Source organism: Lissotriton helveticus, chromosome 5_1 (assembly GCF_964261635.1).
Source record: "Lissotriton helveticus chromosome 5_1, aLisHel1.1, whole genome shotgun sequence".
Taxonomy (NCBI): domain Eukaryota; kingdom Metazoa; phylum Chordata; class Amphibia; order Caudata; family Salamandridae; genus Lissotriton; species Lissotriton helveticus.
In genome coordinates, this window is record NC_136065.1 from 1,833,247,421 (window position 1) to 1,833,272,094 (window position 24,674).

General features: G+C 42.0%; 1 protein-coding gene and 1 long non-coding RNA gene across 2 annotated transcripts in view; one reads left to right on the forward strand and one right to left on the reverse strand.

Moving 5' to 3' along the window:
* LOC144753839 (uncharacterized) overlaps positions 1-19,554 on the reverse strand; it is an 81,217-nt gene extending 61,663 nt beyond the window's left edge. Inside the window, exons 1-2 of the long non-coding RNA XR_013594558.1 lie at positions 19,428-19,554; positions 14,897-14,974 (exon numbers count right to left, since the gene is read on the reverse strand). This is a non-coding gene — a long non-coding RNA (uncharacterized LOC144753839). The remainder of the gene's footprint in view (positions 1-14,896; positions 14,975-19,427) is intronic.
* Positions 1-24,674, forward strand: part of LOC144752812 (uncharacterized) — a 762,950-nt gene that overhangs the window by 222,462 nt on the left and 515,814 nt on the right. The gene's annotated exons all lie outside the window — the stretch shown is intronic.

The following is a 24,674-nucleotide window of genomic DNA, read 5'->3' on the forward strand; positions in this document are numbered from 1 at the left end:
TCACCCACATGCTACTGAGAGAAGGATAGTTTTCTTCCTCATGTCACCTAATCTCTCTTACTATGACAAAGTCATCAATGGCATTTCAGAATACTCTGTTATTTCAGTGCTGGATTTAGGGATTGTCAGTTCCTTTTGGGGGCGGGGGCATGGGCGATATGGAGTGGGGTCTCTGGAGAATGCCTCTCTGGAAGTTTGAAGATCCCGCAGCCAAGCAGATAGTCCTACAACATCTGTAAGAGACCATGAAAAGCTAGGATGGATCGGTGGACTCTCTATAATCCTTTTGGTATACTCTTACCCTTCAATCTGCCTACTCTGGCAGCATGTGATTAACACAATGATCACATTTTATGACTTGAGCCTGCAGCGAGCTCAGAACTGATCTTTCTCCATGATACTCTAAACATTCTTGATATCAACTGGCACCAAGAGCGTTGGATTAACCCAGCACTGTCTGTTGCAACAATGGCTCTCCATTTAATCCCACACCTCTTCCTGTACTCTGGATTTCATGACTACTTGCACCGCTGTAGCTCATGCATGGGTGTTGTATCTAGTCTATACAAAAGATTGCTGGAGGAGATCTGCTCACACCCCATTAGGCTGTATCTGATAGAAAAATGGTCTGGACGGGTGGTGAGGGTATAATCTGAGGCGGACTGGGATGTGCTGCTTGACACACATGAAATTGGATTTATGGGAGGCTGGACTCCAGCTTAGCCGTTTCATACTTTTGCATGACTGGCCTTGGTCCCCTCAAAGATTACTCCAAGCCAACCTCACCCTGGTGGCTGCCTGCTGGTGATGCAGACATAAGGTTGATTGAATCCATTTGGTAAACTCTTGTCCTTCTAGCCACCTATTCTAGCAGCATGTGATTAACACTATGAACACATCTAACAACTTGAACCTGCAGCCTACCTCAGAACTGATCTTTCTCCATGACACTTTAAAGATTCCTGATATCAACTGTCACACAGAGAGTTGGATTGACCCAGCACTGGCTGTTGCATCAATGGCCATCTAGTAGCACTGTAAGCAAAAACCTCTCCAACATACACAATCTGGATGCAAGGCATGACAATAACAGCTTCTGATGAACACATTATATATTGAAGTTGCACCAGACCAGTATCCCTTTCTTTGGTTGATCTTGAATTCTCACAGAGGTAGCTCATAATCCTTTCAAGAATCTCAGAAACACATTTTATATGATAGAACTGTGTTGTCTGTATTTGGGTGGGGATCAGTTGGTATGTTTTAGATAACATTTATGTTGATAATGTTCATAGTATTTCTTGAGTGTGGTAATCCATGGCTGCTAAGCATGCTTTATACACCCCTCCCCCTATATGTGGTTGCTTACTTTGTAATCTCGGTCTGTACCTTGTGATTGTTTTAATGTCAAATTAAAGAATCATTATGAAAAAAATAAACAAATATATTCTTTCAAAGGAGCAGGTTATCATCCTTTCTGAAGAATATTTTCTCCTTTAAACATTAGAGAATCCCACCTAAGACCACAGGTGTGGTCCTTAGAAGAACAGAGGCACAGAGCGAAAAGGCGTGGTCACCCCGAGTGAGCACAGTAGCTCCGCATAACTAGTGCAGGAAGGAAAAAATTCATTTTTTTAATATAACCCTCACACACTCTAGTAGTGTGATGCTTCATCATCGGGTTCACCCTGACTCCTAAAGGTCAGGGTGGGCTTGACCTTCTGGTTGTGGGGATATATAGGACTTGTAGGTTCACTAAGAACCCGAGGAACCCATAGCCAATAACTGAGCAGCGTCTTGCAATGGTTTTTTAATGTGTACTAGGTATATAGCAATTCATTTGGGAAAATATAAATAGTGAAAAATTTGTATTAAAGACACCTATGTATTTCTGAAATGGGAACAAAATATAGAGTTTAGAAACAATAGCTATTTGCATATCTCTGAAATTGTGAGTAACCATACTAGCATGTGAATTATTGGACATTTTTCAAAGTGACTTCGGGTCCGATTCACAGAACTAACTTAAGACAAAATCCTAAACTTACTACCATTTTGGTATTCACAGAAGGCACTTACTCATTTTGGTATTCACAGAAGGCACTTACTCATTTCGGTATTCACAGAAGTTAGGAGTCCTAACTTTAAGACTCCTAAATGCCTTCTGTGAATACCGAAAGTCTTAAAGTTAGGATTTTTCTCAGTTTAGGAGTAGTAACGTTAGGACTCCTAACTTTAGGACTTCTAAATGCCTTCTGTGAATATCGAAAGTCTTAAAGTTACGATTTTATTTTTCTCAGTTTAGGAGTAGTAAAGTTAGGACTCCTAACTTTAGGACTCCTAAACTGAGAAAAATTCTTACTTTAAGACTTTTGGTATTCACAGAAGGCATTTAGGAGTCCTAAAGTTAGGAGTCCTAGCTTTACTACTCCTAAACTGAGACAAATCCTACCTTTAAGACTTTCGGTATTCACAGAAGGCATTCAGGAGTCCAAAAGTTAGGACTCCTAACTTTACTACTCCTAAACTGAGAAAAAACTCCTAACTTCTGTGAATACCGAAATGAGTAAGTGCCTTCTGTGAATACCAAAATGAGTAAGTGCCTTCTGTAAATACCAAAATGATAGTAAGTTTAGAATTTTGTCTTAAGTTAGTTCTGTGAATCGGGCCCTATTTTTTTACATATTGTCTTACATTTGGAAGGCAGAAATGCATCTAAAGTCAATAGGTAATAACAGTTGCTCTAAAATTCTGTGTTCCCCTAAGTCCCCCAATAAAAATGGTACTTCACTTGTGTTGGTAGGCCTAATGCCCGCGACAGGAAACGGCCCACAACGTAACGTGGACAAACCAAATTTTTACAGTGAAAAATGACCCTTTTTTGCAATGTGCTTAGCTGTAGATTTTGAACCCTTAGCCTTGCCGGTACTTAGAGAAACCTAGCCAACCTATACATTTTTGAAAACTAGACACCCATGGTAATCCAGGATGGGATGACTTTCTTGCTTTCACCAGGTTCTGTTACCCAGAATCCCTAGCAAACCTCAAACTTTGTAAACAAACCCCACATTTTCCTCACGTTTCTGTGATGGAAATTTCTAGAATCTGCGTTGATCCACATAATTCCACCCACCCCGCATTCCCTAATGTCTTCTGTTAAAAATGGTACCCCACTTGTGTGGGTAGGTCTAGTGCTAACGACAGGAAACAACACAAAACTCAACGTGGATACACCACATTTTTAAAGTGAAAACTGACCCTATTTTTGCAATGTGCTTAGCTGTAGATTGTGAACCCTAGCCTTGCTGGTACCTAGGAAAACCTAGCAAACCTATACATTTTGGAAAAGTAGACACCGATGGTAATCCAGGATGGGGTGACTTTTCTGGCTTCCACCAGGTTCTGTTACCCAGAATCCCTTGCAAACCTCAAACTTTGTAAAAAAAAAACATTTTCCTCATGTTTCTGTGAAGGAAAGTTCCAGAATCTGCGTGCATCCACAAAATTCCAACCATCCCGCATTCCCCAAAGTCATAGGTGTCTAGTTTCCAGAAATGTGTGGGTTTTGTAGGTTCCCCCGATGGCCGCCGAACGAGGGACCAAAAACCTAGGAGACCCGTCTTGCAAAACCAGGTCGTTTTCTGATAGATAGGGGGAATCTGCGTTTTTAGTCCCGGGCTCGGCAGCCATCTAGGGAAACCTACCAAACCCACACATTTCTGAAAACTAGACACCCAGGGGAGTCCAGGGAGGTGTGACTTGCCTGTACCTCAAAGGTTTTCTTGCCCAGAATTATTATTATTATTATTTATGCATTTGTATAGCACACTAGTAGCCGAGGGCGTCTAGGCCCTTGTAGAGGTTGCCCACGGGCAGCTGTGTGCTGTAGAGAGCCAGTGCTGACAAGATTACAGAGTGTAAAGCCAGGTCCTCAATCCTTTTCTAAAGGACAGGAGATCATTGGCGCTCTTCAATTGAAGAGGTAGATTGTTCCACCATCTGCAGGTGATATTGAAGAAGCTTTTTCCACCCCATCTCTGCAGACGGGAGGTTGGCACTATCACCAACTTCTGGAAAGCTGAGCGAAGAGTGCGAGCCGGTGTATGCCATTGAAAGCGCTTTACCAGATAGGTAGGACCGGAATTCTGTAAGGCCTTAAATACAATACACAATGCCTCAAGGCAGCCATTGTAGGGTGTTCAGGGCCTGTTTGTCTGATGAATATTTAGACAAACCAAAGCGCAGTCTGGCAGTGGAATTCTGCAGTACCTGCAATTTTGCTATTACAAATTTGTTCGCACCAACCAGAAGTCTGTTGCAATAATCAAGTTTTGAGAGCACCAGGGCTGCCACTACTGTTTTCTGTAGTCCTGTAGGTATGAATGGGAGAATCTTTCTCAGGATCTTTAAAATGTAATAGGTGGATGCCGTGAGTGTGTTTACATGGTGGCAGAAGGAGAGGGAGATATCTTTGTAGACTCCAAGATTTTTTACCCCAGTGACTGGCACTGGTGGAGTCCCTAACTCCGATGGCCACCATTTTGACGACCTGATGGATGTATCTTTCCCAAAGGGTAGAACCTCTGTTTTGTTTGAGTTTAATTTGAGACAGTTCTCGGCCATCCAATCGCTGACACAGATCATACACTCCTTAAAATTCTGGGCTATAACAAGGTTATTGTTCGAGATTGATACAATAATCTGGGAATCATCAGCGTATGACGCCAATTCAAACTCATGGGATTTGATCAGACGCGCCAGTGGGGTAACATACATTTTAAAAAGGGTAGGGCTCATTGAAGAGCCCCACTGGCACCCCACAATGAAGACTGAAGCATTTGGATTTGTGCCCTCCTACTTCAACGACTTGTTCGCGATTGAGCAGAAATGATCTGAACAGTTCTAGAGCTAGGCCTTTAACTCCTATTTCCTGAAGCCAGTGTATTAGCAAGCCATGATCCACTGTGTCAAAGGCGGCTGATAGAGCTAATAATATCAGAGCAGCTGCACCTCCTTTATCAACCGCCTGTCTGACTTCCTCTGTTGCTTTGATTAGGGCCAGTTCAGTGCTATGCTGGGCTCTGAAACTATACTGAGTGGGGTCCAACGTATGGTTGTTCTCAATAAAAGCAACTAGTTCCCGATTCATATGCTTGTCTAGTACCTTTGCAGGAAGAGGTAGACAGGAAATAGGGCGATAGTTTCCTGTGTCTGTTTTATCCAAATTTAGTTTTTTTTAACAGAGGCAGGATGGATGTTTTCTTCCACATTGTGGGAAAAGTCTCTGTTTCAATGGCCAAGTTAAGGACCTCCATGAGTGGAAAGGCAATAGACTCAACTAATATATGGGTTACTCTGGGAGGACATGGATCCAGAGGGGATCCGGATTTTGTGGCTAAAAGGAGCTTTGATGTTTGTTCTTTAGATAGCAGTGTAACATTAGAAAGGCAGGAGGGGGCAGATTCGCAAACCTCAAATTTAGCTGAAAAAATCTACATTTTCTCAAATTTCTGTGCGGAAAAGTTGGGGGATCACTGGGCTGAGACAGATTTCCTTCCATCCTGCCTTCCCCCAGGTCTACCGATAAAGAAGGTACCTCACTTGTGTGGGTGAGCCAAGTACTCGCAACAGGCAAGGGCCCAAAACGTATTATGGAGACATCAAAATTACCTATCACAAAACTATCTGGTTTTGCGAGGTGGGGGGTCACATGAGTTATTGGTCCCAGGCTTTGTCAGCCATCTAGGAAAACATACCAAACCCACACATTTTTTAAAACTAAGGGTATAGCAACACAAACTTTAAGCGCTACATTTTAAAAAATAATGTTTTTAGCTGATTCTGCATTGGACACCCACACAAGTGAGGTATCATTTTACTCGGGAGGTCAAGGGGAACACTGGGTGGTAGGACATTTGTGCCGGCACAATGATCCTACAGAAAAATTTGTTTTCTTAGCTAAATTTGAGGTTTGCAGGGGATTCTGTGTAGGAACATTGTGGGGGATCTACTCAAGCCATACCTCACTGGACTCCCCAGGGTGTCTAGTTTTCGTAAATGTGTCGATTTGGTAGGTTTCCCTCAATGGCTGCAAGACCGGGGCCAAAAAACCAGGTGCTCCCACAAAACCAGGTAGTTTTATGATAGGTAATTTTGAAGTCACCACAGTATGATTTGGGCCATTTCCTGTTGTAGCCACTTTGCCTACCCACACAAGTGAGGTACCATTTCTATCGGGAGACCTGGGGGAACGCTAGTTGGTAGGACAATTGTGTCAGCCCAGTGATCCCACGACTTTCCCACACAGAAAATTGAGGAAATGTGATTTTTTTTAAAGCTAAATTTGAGGTTTGCAGGGTAGGGAAACATTGGGGGAACCATACCTCACCGGACTCCCCACAGGGTGTCTAGTTTTCAGACATGTGTGGGATTGGTACATTTCCCTAGATGGCTGCTGAGCCCGAGGCCAAAAACCCAGGTGCCCCCCCTTGCAAAACCAGGTAGTGTTATGATGGGTAATTTTGATGTTTCCACAATACGTTTTGGGCCCTTGCCTGTCGTGGGTACTTGACCCACCCACCCACACCAGTGAGGTACCATTTTTATCAGGAGACTTTGGAGAATGCGGGGTGGGTGGAAGTATGTGGACCAATGCAGATTCCAGAACTTTCCATCACAGAAATGTGGGGAAAGGTTTTTTTTTTTTACAAAGTTTGAGGTTTCAAGAGATTCTGGCTAACAGAACCTGGTGAGAGCCACACAAGTCACCCCATCCTGGATTTCCCTGGGTGTCTAGTTTTCAAAAATGTATAGGTTTGCTAGGTTTCCCTAGGTGCCGGCAGAGCAGAGCTAGGGTTCAAAATCTACAGCTAGGCCCTTTGCCAAGGAAGGGTCAGTTTTCACTCTAAAAATGTTGTGTATGCTCGTTACGTTTTGGTCCGTTTCCTGTCACAGGCACTAGGTCTACCCACACAAGTGGGGTACCATTTTTATCGAAAGTATTTGGGGAATGCGGGTGGGTGAAATGTAGTGGATTCACGCAGATTCCAGAACTTTCCATCACCGAAATGTGAGGAAAATGTGTTTTTCTTTTACAATGTTTGAGGTTTGAAAGGGATTCTGGGTAACAGAACCTGGTGAGAGCCACACCAGTCACACTTTGATAGGTGCCATACAGGAAAAAAAAGGGGAGGCCGACATTTACCAAGATAGTCAGACGTCCTACTTTCGTGTGACATATGTACCTTATCACTGCTTTACACTCCTGTGGCTGAGCGACTCTCTGAGTCAAGGGTCCTGCCCCGGCTTATAGACTAGTTTGGTTTGTGTCTTCCTGTGTTCTGGTGGAGAAGTGCCGTGAACCACTAGTTTAAGTCCATCATCGTAGGCCTACGTCTATCGCGCTAGTACGTGTCATGTGATCAGTACGTGACGTACCCCGTGTGCCTTATGTAGTGACGTTGTTATTGGACTACACGAAACATGGGGAGTAATGGGAAACCTAGTTCCCTGAGGTGGTAGTTTCAGGAAAGGTTGATATTCCTGGTCTGAGATTATGTTTGGTAATTGTTTCGTTTGTGCTTATATCTCCGGTACCGGCCATAGTATCAGTTGTTAGGTACTGACAGTGTGGTTCTAAAAAGGAGGATGTTGTCCCTGTAGGTCTACTGTCTATAGAGTGTCAAGTACTGTTTGTGTTGTAAGTCTTGGCTATGTAATCCTCTGTCAGGTTCTACTGGTTTTATTCTCGATGAGGAATGTTCCCCAAAAGGGTCTACTGTATATAATTTGTTTGGCACATGTGTAGATGCGGGTCGGGGTAGTATTACTCCTATATATTTCTTTTAGTAATCCAGCGGGAGCACATCATGAATATAGGTTATGGTGATGTGCATAGCGGTGCTCTCCATCTATTGTTTCTTAGGTGACATCGTGAATATTTTCTCTTCCCATTCTGTGACACCTCCCTCGTGCTACCTGGTGGAGTTTGGCATAGCATGGAGGGATTAAAGCCTTTATTCTTCAAGCTCTTCAAAATGTCTGGTAAAGTCAAGAACTGAATTTTGGCAACTCGAACAGTGTAATTTTAAGTATTTTGAGGGGACCCAGGCCAAGTACATTTTTGGGTGGTCCTGTTCGGAAAAAACTGAATTTTAATACCAATTTTCCACTAATTCAAGCCCACATGATGCCAAACAGCATTGAATTATAAGACACACAAAATTGGTTGAAATATTCCTTCCTTAGGGACCCAAACTCCTTAAAATGACACTGGGGAGAGAGATACAGAGTTGGAGGTAAAGGTATGCAGAGAAATGGAGAGAGGTTTAGGAAGTGAAATAAAATACGTAAAGATCAAATACAGGTCAAGTTAATCTTCTCATGGGCCCTTTGGAAGACGGGAGGTCTGGGCAATTACCTACTTTCTCCATGCATTAACATCTCTATGGCTTTGAATCCATCTATACTGCCATCTCTGTAGATGACTTTGATAATGAACATTTGGCAATTCATATTGTCCTCAACCGCTGTGATTTTACCGCTTTAAACCTCCCCTGTTTGACATATCTTTCTGCTTCATGCAGCACCTAGAGGCAAACATTTAAAGACGTATTTGTGAGGAGGGATTCTATATTGTTTATCTTTAGTCTCCCCCCCCCAGGTTTGAACTGGCCTATAGGGCAATCAGCCAGCGCCCAAAAGTCAGTTTGTGGGCCACATTTGTTGCTATTTGTAGGCCTGTTTTATGGTCTGTTGGGCCTGTCCTCAATTTTAAACCAAACATTAATTCCTGCTGCCAGCTCATATCCATTCAGTCTCCTATACCTTACAAAACATTTATAGAATTTGTCTTTACGAGTTCAAAACTGTCTCAATTTGCAAACATCAGCTACTTTGTTAGCCATCTTAGTTAGTAATGGCGGCCACTTTATTTTGGTGCCCAGACCGATTTTCTGTCCCAGCCCTAACTGTGTCTCCAGAGTGCAGTTCCGGCTCAACGAACCAATGCCATGGTTAAAAGCGACTAATTTCTTTTTACTTTCTAATTTGTAGGCCACGGTTTAAGGTCAGGCTTGGTATTATTGTTAGCATCCTCTTGAACTTGGGATGTAGGTAAACCTGCTTATGTAAAGACTGAAACTTCTCACTTCCCAATGTAGCATGATTGTGGTGTACTTGCTGGGTTTGGGTTCTTGAGGTTGGGGGTCGTCCTCTGCAGATGAAGCCCCAAGGAGCTGATTTGTCTTGTTAGAGAGCATAGGCAGACATAACTGTTTATGCTGTGCCCATGCATGTCCTTGCACTGTTCCCTCTTCTCTCTGTCTTCCCTGCACAGGGCTTTGTAGTCATGCAGTTGTGCACCTGGAGGGAGGCACAAACACACAAATGTATATGAAAGGATACTTTGTGCTCACCTCACTGAAGACGACTTTCCTGGTGAGGGTCAGGTGAAAATGTCTTATGCCGGCATATTCCTGCCTAATGTGTAACAATTTGTGTGATGCTAGTTACGTGAAATTATGCCATGCTGCGTAACTTGAAAGCCATTCCGGTAAAAAATCCTATTATGGAGCTTCGGAATAATACAAACAAACAAAACGAGTGGCTGTTGTTTGTAGCACTTGTGTATAATGCATTATTTTGTTTTTGCATGAAATGTGTCCCAACGTCCAAAATGGACATGAGGATGCATTTCACGTTAAAAATATACCTCTAAATGCCAGGACTGTTTTTTTGTAGAATTTAGCATGAATCTGCATTTTTTAAAGGAATTTTGCGTAATTAAACAAAAGAAATTCTGCAAATTTCGCACTTCCCTAGTTCTAGTCAGCTACCCTGCTTGCTTGTAAAGAACGATCACTTTGATTAACAATGTGACCAAGGCAGTGGACACTGCTAAGGCCTGAACAAAGAAGTTTTTCTCATAGCCATCCATACCTCTTGCATTCAACTCTGAAAAGGAACAAAGCTCAGCTGCACATAAATGATAGAAAAGGTGTCTGAACTGTTGGTGTATGAATTGCCTTTTCAATGCTTTTCCAAGTATGATATGGGTGTCATACTTGGTGTGGTTTCCCTTGTCTTTTTACCTCTATCTCCTGTGTTTTTGGACTGGGCGCTGGACTGGTACTCTGGGCATGTTGCCACTGCTGATCAGTGCCAAAGTGTAAGTGCTCCCTGTAAATTGTGACTATGATTGGTTATCCATTATTGGCATATTTGATTTACTGGTAAGTCTCTAGCGAAGGGCACTGTGTGTGCCCAGGGCATGTAAATCAAATGCTACTAGTGGGCTGCAGCAGTGGTTGCCCCACCACCACAAGTAAATCTGTAAACCTGTTTTAGGCCTGCTACTGCAGTGTCTGTGAGTGCAGGTCTGAACTGCCATGTTGACCTAACAAGTACACACACTTGCCAGGCTCTAACCTTCCCTTTTCTTACATGTAAGGCACCTCTAAGTTAGTCCCAAGGTACTCTTAAGGGCAGTGTATGTGAAAGGTAGGGCATGTGCCGGTGTGTTTTACATGTCCTGATAGTGAAATACTGCCAATTTTATTTTTCACAATTGCAAGGACTAGCTCTCCCATAGGCTAACCTGGGAGCTGCCTTATAACATTTTTACTGTAACTTTCCATTAGGAACAGCTAGAGATTTAGAGTTTGAAAATGATACTTTTAGAAAGTGGAAATTTTTTTGTTTAACCATCCTGTGTGCCTCTGCCTGTTTGTGTATTCACCATCTCGTTTTAGACTGACAGGAGCTGGTAATGTTCATTCACACTAAGCCATCATTAGGGGGGTTGATGTGGGTTCCGCCTTTCCTGGGAGACTTATAGCCAGGCTGAATAAGACCTTTCTGCATTTAGAGCGGTGGGCGGGGTTTTCACTAGCACCAGAATAGGCTGTGTCAGCTCTGCATACTGCTGCCTCCACCTCCTGTAGTGAAGCTGAACCAAAGAGGACAGAACCGGTTTTTACTGAGCTCAGAGACTCTTGAAAGAAAGACTAAAAACAGAAAATGGGGTATAAATATTAGACCAAAAACCCCAGAACTTAAGATTACTTCTGGAATGAATAGAAACCTCTTCCAAGGAAGAAGAGCTGTGAGGAGCAGACTGCCCCTTTGCTGTGTGTTGCTTTGATGGGTTGGCCTGCAGTTGCTGCTTCTCCCAAGGAGAGGACAAAGACAGGAACTTTACTGTGAACCTGCTTGTGAAGAATCTCCAAGGGCTTGTGTGTGCTTTCCTCCTGTTGTGAAGTCTCTGGGACACAAAGATTTCAACACCATCTTACTTGAACTCCATGCTGGGAGTTCTAACCTACCAAGAGGTGCCTCCGGTTGTGTTCTGAGCCTCTGGAGGTTGTTCCTGTTGCTGGGAAAAAGCTTAAAGAAACCAAGAAAATCAATGCACCACCCTTCCAGCACCTGTTTTTCCTGACGCACCACCGCCTTGCGCAAAGAATTTCCATGCTCCGCCGCCATGCGGCCAAAGAATGAACGCAGTACCTTGTCGGCGGCTGCAAAATCCACTGCATGCTGAGTCCAGTACACTTACCTCCGAAGTTTGAGATCACTGCACCAACTCCGACGCAGGCCCTGCTTTGCGGCTTAAAGAATTGACACATTGCGGGATCGAGGCTGAAGAAATTGAAGCAGTGCCTATTTTGCTGCCGCTGCTTCGACCTCCAGCACATCCAGTTTTTCATGCATCGCACCTGTGCAGTAGGGTTTCCGACACATCAACCGCAGACCAAAATTGTCTTGAAATCGATGTATCACTTCCCCCTACAGTCCGGATTCAATGCCTCATATCTCCTGCTGTGCAGCAGAACTGCTGCATCGCCTCACCAATGACTCAGGAACGGACGCATCGCTGGGTTTTTCGATGCTTCCCTTCTCTGTGGCTGTTTGGCCTTGTGAATTTTGACACATATGAAGTTACATTGAGTAAAATCACGCGTCCATATATTTCTATGGAGAGAATTGTTTGAAACCTTTTAAAAGTCCTATTTTGAATTGTGTATGTTGGATTTTTGTCATTTTAGTCTTGTTTGGTTTAGATAAAGATACTTAATTTTTCTAAACTGGTGTGATGTCCATTTGTAATGTTTTCACTGTGTTACTGGGTGTCTGGGTGCAAATACGTTACACATTACCTTTGGGATAAGCCTGTGTGCTTGTGCCCAGGTGCTAATGGGTCGAGTAGGGGTTATCTAAAGTGTGTAACTCCATTATCCTGACTAGAAGAAAGGGTCCCTACTTGGAAAAGGTACATACCCCTGCCAACTAGAGGCCCCATTTCTAACAATGGGTAATTATGTTTTTGATGCAACTCGACACAATAAACACACTTTGTTTTAGAATTCAAAATCCACACAGCGCTTAGTTTTAACTGTACCAATTTGATGAGTAATCATGACAGTTGACATTTTTGTTGATTCTTTTATTGTTGAGTCCAATAAAATATGTTGGCCTAACGGAAAATATGTAGGATAGTGAAAGAGCCTTTTGTGCATGGCCAAGCGTAACATCATTTAAACAATAGCTATAGTCGCAAGCGCATGAGATGTAGAAAAGGGTTTGAGTAATCAGTGAGGCGTAGTCTCGAAAGAGAGATCTTCAGGTCTTTCTAAATGCCAAAATGTGGGGGATGTATCCCATCATAAATATGCATACATTTAGACAGTTTTTTATCACTATAAATGTGGTCCTCACCTAAGCAACAAACTTCATTCCTTTCCTTGTTATGAGCTTCTCCATTACTAACTCTCTTATATTTGATATTCAAATCCTGAGTACCAAGCTCCGTAAGATTCTAGGAGCCACTGTAAAATACCTTCTTTCTTTCGAGCTTAACATTAAGGTGAGCATCTCCTCTGGAGCTGTCACTATCAAATGACAGTGCATCAGGATGGGCCTAGTTCCACAGTAGCTCTTCGGACATTGATCCGCCCGCCATCATCTGCCCTCTCTGCTTGCTGCAGTGTTGCAGTGCACTTTTTCTGAGGACCAAGGGCACGATTATGGGTTTGGTGGTGTGGGAGTGGCCCGCCACGCAGCGGCCCCAATCCCATACCGCCAAAGAGGGCCACCACCCGCCCGCCAGATTCAGTATTATCGTGGTCTGGCAGGCGGTGGTGTGGCGGTCCTGCAGCAGTGCAGTTTAAAAGCTCATATGTAAGCCTTAATATGCACACCGCATGTTCTGCAGGGCATCGAATAGGGGTCATGCACACAGGGAGCACATACATTTGCATGCACCCCAGTGCACAGTGGCAACAGCACCACCAGCAGTTTCATGGAATAAGAATCTCCATGAGACCACTGGTGGTGAGGAAAGTCGTAATATGCTTGGTGGCGCACCTCAAACTGCCGGGCCTCTGCAGAAATCTCTGATACATGGCGGTTGCGATGGTCCCTTGGTGGTCCGACTGCCCAATTTGTAATCTGGCGGTCGGACCGCCAGTGTAGCAGTGGCCAGAGTGCCACTGCTCCTCCACCATGAGTTTGGCAGTCCTCGGTCCACCAACCTCATATATTGGCCCTTAGTACAAATAATGAAACGGTCTGCAACCTAGATCATCATTAGGGCACCTTGACCTCATCCAACCGATTGCCGAAGATTTCTGCTGGCTGAAAGTGAAAGAATATTTTTCTCAACCCATATGGGCATATAGAATAAACAGTAGCTCTCAAATCTTGCACTACCATCTAAACAGTATTTAGTATTATTTTCAAGCCTCATTCACCCTCCAGTCTTCAAATCCTTCACAGTACAGGGTGGTATTTTTGGAGGATGAGGATAGAAGCTTTTCCGTGTAAACAATCATCCCAGTTTTTCGCTGCCTCAACAGCTGCGAACCTTAGCAAACTTTTTCACCATGCAGGAAACCTCTAAAAATATATACTCAATATTTAAAGTGTTTGTCCAAATTCTATGTGCAAGATTCACAAAAAGATTGACCTCTGCGCCTGCAGGTATACAACTTTTCAATGATGCAAAATTGAGACTTTCTTCTGTACACAAAGCACCCCTAAGTTAGACTTGCAATACTATGGCACACATAATTCTTTTCTGAATTTCTGACTACACCTTTTCTTTGTCATGTCCTGTGGCGTACATCTCCAGAGTGAAAATGAACTTGCTTACAGGTCAGCATGTGTAATGGCACAATTCTAATTTCTCTACAGAGAAAATATTTTTCATGTGGAGAAATCCCTTCAAGAACATCCTAAAGAAGTTTGGGGGCGTTCCGTTCCCTGTTGCACTATTGCAAGCACTTGTTCCTGTCTTTGACAAGAGTAAATCTTCAACCCGTTTGAAGGGTCGAACTTTGTGATTATCCACAGATTCATGTGTTTCTCTGTATTTTCAAAACTTGAAGATGAGCAACATCTTGAAATGCCCACCTTCCCCTTGTGTGGGATTTACATTTGGGAAATCCTACAGCCTAATTGTGTAATGCTGCACATGAGTAAAAAGGTTTCTGACTGCAAGGTCACCTTTAAGCTTGCATGAGCAAATAGCTTTTTGAATCAGGCTCTCTTTTGCACAAGCCAGTACTTTAAGCGAGCCAGTGTCTGTGAGGGCTTTACAGGTGAAGATAAAATGTAGATTTTCCACAGCCATGGTGGGCTGAAAATCTGGATTTTATTAAGGACACGGGGGCTAATATTATGCAATAATTCCTTTATTGCTACCACTCAGCAGCAAGAAATAAACATCATGTTCTTAGAATATAGAATATAGAATCTCTAAGAACATTCCAATACTATCAAAACTCCTCTAGATCATCTACTCTTCCTTCTGACATTGCCTGCTAAAAGAGAAACATGTATAACTAATTTCCTATTTTAAGTCTATAAACTTGAAGAGAAAACATCTTCAACAAACCCAAAACTTCTTCTTATCCAAACGAAGAGATGAAAAATATGTTCAAAAACGATCCATCCCAATCAGTTCAATTCTGACCTGCATAAATACAAGACAAAAACATCAGGGTTGGGTAACAACAAGGGAGAGATAATATTAGCCTCCGTGTCCTTAATAAAATACAGATTTTCAGCCCACCATGGCTGTGGAAAATCTACATTTTATGGCACGACACAGAGGCCAACATTATGCAAGTTTAAAGCATATTTACAATACATTGAGCTGCACTCTCAATTGGCTTAAAATAGAATTTCCTAAAAACAGAATCCGTTGACCAATCTGCACATTTTAAAATATCTTGTAAACTACCTCCTACAATTTGTGCTTTAGATGCAGCTACACCTCTCACTGAGTGTGCACCAAACTTACTTATATCTATACCTGCTCTTTCCATTAAAGTTTTCACCCATCTTGCCAAAGTGGAAGACGAAACCGCTTTATGTGGGTACCTGAAGGAAATTAGTATTTGATCCACCCCAACAGATCTTACTGATCTAGTTCTACAGTCATATTCCTTCACACAGGTACCACACAAAGTTTTTCCTTATCTTGCAGATATGGATAAAAAATAGAAGTAGAATTAGACTTCGTTCTTTGTTTAATATAAAAACAAATTCCCTCAGGGGTAAAACATCTGCTTGTAATTTCTAACGCATGTACATCAGAAACGATTCTAAAAGAAAAAAGGCACAACAGCATTGTCAGTTTATAAGTTAAATCTTTTAGATCCAAAAATCTATTATCATCCCATGATTCAAATAGACGCAAAATAATGGACACATCCCAAAGAGAAGTATACCTAGGACCAGGGGGTTTAGCCAACCTGATACTACTCAACAATCTCTTAGCCATAACATCTTGACCAACAGTTATTCGTTCACCAAAATATATCCTGCAGAAATAGCACTCCTATGTAAATTCACTGCCCTGTATGCCAAACCTCTTTTATACAAATCTGTCAAATAATTCAAGACATGAACTACATCTTCTGATACGGGATCCAAATTCCTTTCCACACACCAACCATTCCACTTAGTCCAAGCTGATTTATATACCTTCCTTGTTCCATACGACCAAGATTCCTCAATGAGTTTCGAAGCTGCAGATGAAAGTCCTGGCTTACTCCAGACTCTCCTGGAAGCCTCCATGCCAAGAGATGAAGTTGACCTGAATCTACCAGACTGTGAACCCCCCCAGAGGTCCCCACAAGATTCCCTGAAACATTGGTACAATAATTGAATAATCCATACTCATTTCCAACAACATAGGGTACCAAGCTTGAGAACTCCAAACCGGAGTGATCAACACCACCGTTTCCTTCCACTTCCGAATCATCCCTGTCACCCTGCTTATCATAGAAAAGGGTGGAAACGCATATGGACGTAGACCTCTGCAATCTTGCAGAAAAGCATCTATTCCCAATGCCTCTGGATCCGGATGCCAACTGAAAAACCTCTCTAGTTGAGTGTTTACTCTGTTCGCAAAATGATCTATTTGGAATGGACCCCGAAATTGATTCAACTTCGCAAAAAACATCCTTTCTAACATTGAATCACTGGAATCATAAAAATTCGTCGAAAACCAATCTGCCACTGAATTGGAATTCCCTGGGATATGTTCTGATTGAACATAAATATTCCTCTCCAAACAATATTCGCAAAACACTCTAGCTAAATCTGCTAGGCCCTTTGATTGTGGACCTCCCATCCGGTTGACATAACGAACTGCGGAAACATTGTCCATTCTTAAAATCACTGAACATCTTGCAGTCTTCTTTCCAAAACATTTTATTGCAAAAGATCCTGCTAATAATTCCTAACAATTTATATATAAATTTCTTTCCTGACTCGTTCATCTTCCTCCAGTACTTAATAATCTGCATCTTGCACCCCAGCCTTCCAAGCTTGCATCTGACTCCACAATCAGATCTGCATTCTCTCCAAAAATTGCCCATTCCACGCTTCCATATTCCTCAGCCACCAAAGCAACTCCTGTCGTGCTTCCTGCGAAAGACATACACTCTCTGAATATCTCAAACCATTCCTTAAATGGGAAGCCTTCAACCTCTGTAATGCCCTGTAATGCAAAGGGCCTGGAAAGATTGCCTGAATAGTCGAAGACAGAAGTCCAACTATTCGTGCCAACATTCTTAACGATACGCTGTTCATTTTCAACAAATTTTTCAATTCTTTCCGAATTCTCTTTAGTTTTTCCCTTGGAAGTTTCAGAACTGCTTCCACTGTATCTATCACAAAACCTAAAAACTGTGTTTGTTGACTGGGAACACATTGAGATTTCATCCTGTTCACTACAAAGCCCAGAGACTCTAATAACTCTATTGCCAAATCCGTATGAGAAAGAAGAGTATTCCTGTCCTGATCCATAAGCAGGATATTGTCTAAATAACTTATCATTCGAACACCGCTCTATCTCAGATAAGCTGCCACCAGCCGTAATACCTTTGTGAAACACCATGGAGTGGATGATAGGCCGAACGGTAGACATCCAAACTTCCACATCTGGTCTCTCCACACAAACCTCAAATAACTGTGATGTTCCCTCCGAATTGAATCGTTAGATAAGCATCCTTGGAATCCATCTTGTCATCCAATCTCCCTTCAATAACACATCCTTTAAAAGTTGCATCCCTTCGATTTTGAAATGGTGATATACCACCCAGTCGTTCAGTTGTCGTAAATTCATTAGCAGGCGTGTGCCCCCTTTGTCTTTTTCTCCACCAGAAATATATTGCTCATAAATCCTTCCACAAACTCTCTCTCTCACTATTGCTCCTTTCTTTATCGAATCTTGTACTTCTAAGTCTATCATTTCCATTCGTTCTTTTCTGAAAATCATCCGATTCGGTACTATTCTCTATATTGGTTCTGCTATAAATTCTATCTTTAAACCTTGTACTGTTTCCAACACCCAAGGGTCCTTTGTTATTAACCACTAAACCTCTGAGTCTTGGGCAAGTCTGCCGCCCAATTTTAAGTGGATAACAGAAGGGTCTTGACTTACCATTCGATCCTCTGCCACGTCTCTCCCCTCTATTGTATCTTCCTCTAGAACATTGCCTTTGTGGAAAGAATCCTCCACCGGGATAATACAGCTGTCCCTGGTAGCCTCTGTCACCAAATCCACGTGTAAAGGAGCCTCTAGTGATTCCTCGTCCTCGGCCGGGGAACCGACTCCGCGTTCTCCCGGCCAACCCAAAAACACGGTCATTAAACACCTTCTTTATCTCTCTCTGAGATTTTTGTAGGCTGCTGAATGCACCTACATATCTTGATAACTCCTTTATATATTCATCTCCGAATAGGAGACCCTTAGCCAAAGGACCTTCCTCCTTGGCCGCAAGATCTACCAGTTTTGGGTCAATTTTTAACAACAAAAACTCTTCCGTCTCTCAATAGAAAGAGCTGTATTTGCGTTGCCTAGCAAACATATGACCCTTTGTACCCATTCTCGAAGTTCAAGCACATCAATATCCTGCTCACCAATATAGGCCTCTTCCGCCATGTCAAACATTTTTGAAACTGGTCCAACTACATCCAACAACCGGTCTTGACATGATTTTAACCCTCTATTAATACCTTTCCTTGGGTCGCAACCTCCTTTTGCAATGAACGCAATCATTTTAGAGTCGAGTTATGGCGTCATTAAAACCTTGTTATCAACAATAGGTCGAGGGCACTCAGATCTGAGTCTAACACGAACTTCCTTCGGAATTACCCTTCTCATCCAATATTCCAAATACTGTGCAACATGAACAGATGGTGACCACTCAGGTAAAAAATGATGTTTTATAAGCAACGGGTCAAACATATCATCACCTAATGGATCTTTTATATTTTTACTCTCTGATCCTGTTTCCTCATTCTTATTGACTCTTTTAACTTGAACCTCTTCATCTGAATCAAACTCAGAACTACAACTAAGTTCTACCTCTGCACTCTCAGAGGAATTTTCACACAACACATATTTATGTTTTCGCATACCTTTCATGGCTTCATCACTTGGGCCTCTTACTTGGCCTTCTTTATGGCCCATGGCCCCCTCAATTTATCTGTCTGAACAGCAAATATGCTCTACCTCTGTAGATTTCCTTTTCTTTCCATGTTCTTCTCTTGAAGAAACATGTTTCCTTTTCCTGGAAGCCTTCTTATTACTACAATGTCCTGTATCATTTTCTGCAGCTGACCAAAATCTTTCTTCCTCCTGTCTTTTTGACTTAGATGCAGCCATCATTTCTAATTTCTTTTCCATCCTCAACGACACCTCTGTCCTTATTTTTTCTATTGCTTTATTTAATTTTTCTTCCATTGAACCTTCACCTTGTTCCGTTGTATCCAACTATAACCACCTCACTAAAATCTAAAACAATAAATATTTAAACGTTATTCCTCTTCTAAACTATTTAAATTATTCTAATTCCTACAACAACTTTGTTTTCTACCTCTTCTCTAAATAAATAAAGAAGCAGACTTACTAAATCCACTCCGTAAATAAACTCTTCTTCACGGTCTCCTGACTGGAATTGACTCCGTGCCTCTGAAGGAAACAGACATTGCTTAGCAACCGGCGTCTGTACGACTCCCTGCAAGGCTCAAAACCTTAGATTCCTGCCTTTGCATTTTGAGACTAAGAACATGTGAGCCCAAACGTTCCTCAAAGCTGAATTACAATGCTTCCTCACAAGGTAGGCACGCGAACCTGACTCGTGTATTTTAAAATGTTTCTATTGTGCGCGTGCAATACTAATCCACATAACTGTTCCTATTTTAAATTGTATTTGCTCGATCGCATCGTGCGCAATCATTTTACAACTATTCTTATATTAAACAAAAGATTTTCATGCTCTTATTTTAAACACATTCCTCATAAATTGTCTTTTATTTAAACACTTGTTTTCCTTCGCTTCCGTTTAACAAATAAATGCGCTTTAACTAATAACGCGCATTACATTAATCACCTTAAACTTTCCCAAAAACGCTCCTGAAACCTCATGTTATGCTTATTTACTTCAAAATAAACACATTCTAATTATAAACGTTTGATTATTTACGGTTAAAATGTTCTAACAATTCATTTATTCACTTTACCTACAAAATACAAGATATCTTTTTTTGAAACATGTTTATATTAATTTCTAAATCGTTTCTTCCTCATCATAAATCTCTTTAAATTATTATACTCACCAATACCATGCGAACAAACATATATCTTTTAAAATACTCTTGTAAATCTCTTTTAAAAATAAACTTAATTCAACAAATTCATTTACATTTCTCTACTCTTGACACAAATAACATGTCCTTATATTACATTTCGTTTACAATACATTTCCCAAGCTAAACAGCTTCTCATTTACCAATTTAAATTATACTTATCTCTTTGAGCAGCACCAATAAAAGAAGGAACAGCAAATGATGTAGAGGAGTTTTGATAGTATTGGAATGTTCTTAGAGCTTCTGTATTCTATATTCTAAGAGCATGATGTTTATTTCTTGCTGCTGAGTGGTAGCAATAAAGGAATTATTGCATAATGTTGGCCCTTTGTGTTGTGGCATAAAATCCTTTACCTAACAGCCTGTCCCACAGTGGAGTGGTTACACAGCATCATATGAGGTTTCATTAGTGATACAGGTATGAGGCAACAGGGTGGATACTCTCATTTACCATTGTTGTCCCAGAGTCTAAGATAACTATTTAGTTACAAGGATAATAACCAAGTGTTGCTTTACTTTTCAATTTACATTGTCAGGTTTTTTGTATTGCTTCTGGCCCAGCAAAATTGCAAAATGAAATCTTAAATACATATCTTGTTACCTGCTGCGTTCTGTTATCCTTTGTCCATTGAGATTCTATGTTTGCCAATGTCAGATTTGTAGCTATCGTCCTTATTTACATAGGCAGTGCCTCTTGTGGGGATTCTTACATAAGCTGCCTAGGCCACATCCCATTTAAAGCATCCCACCTCTCCCCCACCGCTTTCATCCCAGTTAAAGCTGTGACACTAACTACTCACTTCCTGTTTGGCCCCACTACCCTTTACTTGGGTCTTACCTAAAGCAGAGCATGCATTGTCAGTTGTGAGACATGTTGCTAGCTTACACTGGGCTTCAGGCTTGCCCATTGCTTACTATTATTTGATGTTATTGTCAATCCTATGTGCTTGCTTCTTATTCATCATCTTCTGTGGGGCTTTCCTTCCTCTTCTAATGTTTGTCCTTCCACTGGGGCTTGGACCTATTACTCCTGTCCTTTCATTGCTCCCTTTTAAAGTGCTACTTTTTTTCTTTTTGGTTATGCACTCTGAGACTGGATGTGCTTTCCAGCTGTCTCCCTCGTGTTCTCCATTTTCCTCTTTATCGCTCGTGTGTTTCTTCCCTCGTCTTCCCTCCCTTAGTTGCCGTTCTTGCTTCCTCCCTGCCCACCCACCATCTGTTGCAGTTATTGATTCCTCACCCCCTCCATTCTCCAAGTGCTTCCCCATCCATGATGTCCGTCCGTCCGTCATTGTCTGTTTGCTTCTGCCCTCCATTGTCCGTATGCTTAAACCCTCCATTGTCCGTTTGCTTCCCAATCCTTGCTCCCTCATCCTCGCTCCCACATCCTCCATTGTCCATTTGTATCCCCGAATAGGGGTGTGCTTCCCTAATTTCTCTCATTTGTCTATCTCTCTGCCACCCGCATCCATCTATCGTTTTCTCCCGCAATTTCTCCCTGTGTTACCCCATCCTCCACCCTCTCCCCATGCTAAGCTATTCCCCCATTTGTAGTTTTTTTTAAAGTGCAGTAGTGGTATATTCAAAAGCTTTTTATGTACCAACCCTTCTCAGATTGGTAAATTAAAAGAAGAAGAATGCTTGCATCATTTTGTAGGCACGCACATCGGTGTTGGTGAGTGCTTACAAAATGGTGAAATGGTTGCAAAATCACACTTTAAAAAATGTAACCATGTAGCACAGTAGCCGCACTTATGTACAGTTTGGCTAATAGTCTTTCCAAAGCCAATAGGTGTCAAAGGTGCGACCTATTGGCTATGCCAATTCTTGTTCTGTCATGCAGTCACCCATCCTTCTTTTTGCACACTTGCATTGTGGCTATAGCAATATGTTGCACCTCACAAATACAAAAAATGAAACTTAAATCACAGTCCTCCTCTCCTTTAAAGCCTCCTTCACAACACCATATTACCCTCGATTGAAAGGGGCCACCCTGCTTACCCCTCTACATTGTCCATAGTTTAGTGTCTTTTGAGTTAGCAATGACAGAACTCTTTTGGCTCCTGAAGAATAAAGACATGTAATATTAGGCTCCGTGTGGCGTAGTCATTGGTGGGTACCCAGTCTGGTAGGGATGCTACACTAGTCATCCTCTCTCATCCAATCTCATTTCTTTGCTTCCCATTCAGGCTTCTTTCTCATTAGACCTCAAATGACCCGTTTAGTCACCTTGTATTGTAAACAGTATTTCTGATGGGAGCAGCCATTAAGGACTCGACAGCTGACACACCTCACACTCTCCTCACCTTCAGAAAGTAGAGTATTTCATACACCGATTCATTGTGGTAAAAGAGAAAGGAGGCTAGCCGAAGAGAATCTTTGATTCAGAATACATTGTTCTGTGTCGCGCTGGCACATGCGAAACGCTCCCTATTTGTCTAAGACAATCCATGTTTGAACTTGTAGTGTAGTAAACTGTAGTCATTGCTCAGCATGCTGCGGTCCTGCCCTCCTTTCTTTCACCTCATTCATGAAGCCCTGCTGTATGCTTTTTGCTTTTGTGCTGCTAGATTACTAGTCCAATTGAAGGCTGTAACAATTTTTGGCTATCAAATATTGGCTTCAAGTGACTTGCTATTTGTGTTTAAAACTTCTTTGAGGCATTTCTGCTTTTTACTTTCTTGCCTAGTTAGTTAGTAATCCCCTTGAGTAATGGGATTTCAGAGCAAAGTCAGATTCTACTGCAACATCATACAGTGAGCATTAGGTTGGCAAACTGCATGTCTCTAGTCTGCGATCTGTGCCTAGCTCCAGTACTGACTAGTGTCCACATTGCCTGGAATCATAATGTCACCCCTTGACCAGACAGTCAAGCAAAGCTATCCATTTTAGGTCAAAAATAAAACAAAACCCTTATGTTTATGGTTGTTTGGCTCTCTTGCCAATCTCATTTGCTTGCTCCTTATTTGATGGTTATCCTTCCTCTTTTTCTCATTGTCCACACCTTCTTTAACATCTTTTAGATTTGGCGACTTGTATCCTTCTGCTGCTGACATGGGGGAATCATTTTTTTTCTTTTTCTTTCAGCATTCTGTTTGAGTGCATGTGCTTTCTTGTTCACTCACTGAGTATTGTGTCTTCTATCGCATACCCAAAACCTGCACACTCGATATTGATCCACTCATTGATTGCTTCACATGCTTGTCTCTATCCTATTCTGTTTCTTCTGCTTTTTCCCCCCAGGTCCCTCGACCCCAGTGCTGCCTCCATTGCTTCCCCAGCTCCCCTGGTACTCTGTTGCACTCCAAAGGTTGAGCTAATTCCCCTGCTCCTCCAATCCAGTTTTTTTATTTTTACCTTTGTATTTATTTGCCTTTTTCAGAGGACTCAACATCTTTAATTTGGTACTGGACCTCTCCTTCCTGTATCTTGTGCTTTGCACCCTTTTTATTTTTTAATTTACCACTCCAAAATGGGCGTCCGCAAATTAGGAACAAAAATAATAAGTAAAAAACAGTCCAATGACGCATATTTCATGTACCCTTCTAAATCACATTGCTGACAGCCATGTTGGCTCTTTTCTTTTCTTTTTTTTTGTTTTTTTTGCCGATGCTGTTCAGCATCTGCAACCAGCACTGGCAAAGCCAAAATGCTGACTAATGCCTTTTCAAAGGCTAAGCCAAAGGACATTAACAATGCTTGTTCAATACCATGGTGATGGGAGCAATTAGATGGTAGCTTTAAGGAAATACCTCTTTTTGCATGTTCACCCCCACGTGTTTGGACTAATGCTGCTGGGTTTTCGACTCTGACAGTGCACTGTGGCCTGCTAAACCAAACCTCAGTGCCAGTGTTCTAACCCTATACAAAAGATATGTTGAATTGGATACACCCAGTTGGCAAGTATTGACTTACTTGTAAGTCCCTAGTATATGGTACCCAGGGCATGTAAGGCAGAGGGTTCACCCAGGACTGCAGCACTGTATTTGGCACTCTAAATGTTACTAGTATAAAATGGACCCCAGCCTGCCACTGCAGACTGAAAGGGCAGTGTTTATGTTGCTAGTTCATCTTTGCCAATACATCTAATGGCAAAGGCACCACTTCCGTTTATTATAAATGTAAGTCTCCTGTAAGAAAGGCCTATGGAGCCCTGCGGCAGGGAGCTATATATTATTAAGTAGGCTGTACAGTTTTCAATATGTCTTAAGAGCAACACTTTCACGTTATTGTTTTGCTGTGGAAAGGTTAGTAGCCCCATTAGGCTAATGCAGGGTTACTGACTTGCAGCCCAGCCTGAGTAACATCTAAATGGGATTACCTAACAAAGTTGAATAAGGTATCCAACTAATTGTGGTTTTAAATCTGACCAAGTCACTATTCTGGCTAGCAACTTTTACAAAGTTGCCACTCTGCTCTTCAGCTAATCCAGTGGCCTCACACAGGCTCTGACACACAGATTTCTGACCATTTGGGGAGATGTCTGAACGACTCCCAGACCTAGAGCG